The sequence below is a fragment of the Triticum dicoccoides genome, chromosome 7A (genome assembly GCF_002162155.2).
Source record: "Triticum dicoccoides isolate Atlit2015 ecotype Zavitan chromosome 7A, WEW_v2.0, whole genome shotgun sequence".
NCBI classification, from domain to species: Eukaryota; Viridiplantae; Streptophyta; class Magnoliopsida; order Poales; family Poaceae; genus Triticum; species Triticum dicoccoides.
In genome coordinates this window covers 76,399,460-76,401,947 of record NC_041392.1, presented here as the reverse complement: position 1 = coordinate 76,401,947, position 2,488 = coordinate 76,399,460, and the positions used below count along the sequence as shown (strand labels likewise).

Sequence of the window (2,488 nt, the reverse complement as noted above, 5' to 3'; positions counted from 1 at the left end):
CGAGGAGGCAGAGGGCTTTTGTCTTTTTTTTATGGAAAAGCCTTCACGGCTGCTTTATTATCTCAAATCAAACTTACATCGTTTGCTAAAGCATTGAGAATAAAACTATGAGGTGTATCCGACCACACCGTCGGTGGATTACCCCTCCCATAGCTAGCTAAATCATGGGCAACCATATTTGTCTCTTTAAAACAATGTTCAATAGTGACCTTTCCGAAATCTTGTAGTAGACTACGACAATCGTCTAGAATTGGTGCAGCCACCAGTGTGTACGCTTCATTCAACTTCAGAGCATCCATGACGATCAAACTGTGGGATTGAATCATGATTTTTTTGTTATGCCAATTATGGAAGATGAAACGCCAGTTATAGATTAGAGGGGTCATGGCAGCCAGTTAGTAGCTTACTATGATAATTTCCATCTTGAAATATTTAATGGGGCGCTTGATCAAATTATTGTTGAGTTGAATAATCATTTTGCTAAGAGATCTACTCAGCAGAGGTGCGTATCCGAAAAATCTTTTGCCAACTATGACAATGACAAGTTAATTAAACTTGCAAGAATGTATGCTGATGACTTCTTCCAACTAACTTATTGAGAAGGGCGTTAGAGTTCAGCCATGCTCATCATTCCTAAATCCTGGGTCCGCCACTGCACGCAGCCATTCAGCACTCAGCTGAGGCAGCCGCTTGTGCCTGTGTAGCTTACTAGGTCCCGAGTCTCAGCTGGGGCACGAGGCAACGGCCTCATCATCTGAAGCTCCTTCCTCTGCCACAGGTGCTCACGCAGGAGGAGCTCCTCGAGCAACCAGTCGGGCACGACGTAGGCTATGAACCACGCGATCTGGTGCCGCAAGTTGGGCACGCAGAGCGCGCCATGGCCGATCCAGCGCGCCGCTGCGCGCACGTAGTCGTCGGGCGTCGGCGTCAACGGCGCGAATAGCTTGGCCTCCGAGAAGCCCGACGCCATGGCTCCGGTCACGAAGAACGGTGCCTACACATAGGATTGTTGTCAGCGGCACCGTGGCAGTGCATATAGAATTATAGATTATGCATGGGAGGTGAATTTACTGTACCTGGCATTGCACGTCGATTCCTTTGCTTCTATACTCGACGTGAAGGCACTTGGAGAACCAAGCAACATAGCTGCATGGAAGGAATCGGTGAAACAAATTAAGTCGCCTCATGATTGCTCGCTAGTTCTACTTGGCAGTTGGCACGCCGGCCGTACTGTTTAGTGGTGGCGTACATGGTGTAGATGGGCAAGGAGGGGAGGACCTCCGATGCATTGAGCCGAAGTTCACCACAGCTCCCCTCCCGCGCTCCACCATCCCCGGAATCACCGCCGCCGTCACCTCGGTCAGCGCCAGCAAGTTCACCCGTATCATGTCCACCCACGCCTCCACGCCGGCCTCGTGCAGGAACGCCGTGGGGGCCTCGAGCACCCCGGCGTTGTTCACCAGCACGCCGACGTCCAGCCCCTCCACGGTCCGCCGCAGCTGCCGCATCGCCTCGTCCCCTGCCGGATATCCATTTGAGGAGCTTAAATGGATGGATGCATGCGTGCTTGTGTGCGTAGTGTGCAGTGTTCTGCGTGATAATTTCTCACCCTGAGCGGTGGAGACGAGCGACAGGTCGAACACGACGGTCTTGGTCTGGACTCTGGACGGCCGGAGCGGCCTTGGATATCGCCGCGGAGACTTCCCGGAGCTTGGCCGGGTTGCGGCCGACGAGGACCAGATTCAGCCCCCTACGCGCGAGCTCCAGGGCCGTGGACCGCCCCATGCCGGATGTTGGCCCGGTGACGACGGCCCACGCGCCGTAGCGGCGTCGGAGGTCCTTGTGCCGGTGCAGGCAGAGGGCGAGGTGGGAGAGGAGGGGGAACACCAAGGCGGCTACGTGGAGGGCGCCAAGAAGGGCCAGTGAGGCGAACCATGCCATCCTCTTCTCGACTCTCGAGTGTGTGTTGGTGCTCAACTCCTCGTCTCAAGTGGAGACGCAGCACCTGCCTTATAGTACGTCCCCAACAAGCCATGGTACTCCTACAAGTAATAAAAATAAATAACAGTTTCGCTAAATCACATCTAGATATGACATAAGTATTGCACATGTAAATACTATGTCATTGATTTTACACGAAGATTCATGTTGGTATTTTCTTTTTTTTCTTTTTCTTTCCTTTGTCGCTTGATTAAGTTACTTAGAGCAACTCCAACGCGGCGACCCATTTCATCCGGGGCCATCCATTTAGGTTGCCGCGGAAAAATGCTTGCCCAATGTGTCGGCTCATTCCCAAAACGCGTCCGCGTGGACCCATTTCGGGCCCAAATTTATGCCTGAGATGCGTCGGCGCGAACGCGCCACGCGTCCGCTCGGTGTCTGTCCTGTCCCCACATGGCGGCTGGCCAGCTGCCTCCCGCGTCTTAATTAATGAAGACCATGGACCACGGGCCCACGCGTCAGTGAAGGTGAGCGTCTTTTTTAAATC

The 2,488-nt window shown here is 53.3% G+C and overlaps 1 pseudogene; it reads right to left on the bottom strand.

The window, feature by feature from the left end:
• Window positions 1–608: 608 nt before the first annotated feature.
• Window positions 609–1,941, bottom strand: LOC119328199 (annotated as a pseudogene).
• Between the last annotated feature and the right edge of the window lie 547 nt (window positions 1,942–2,488).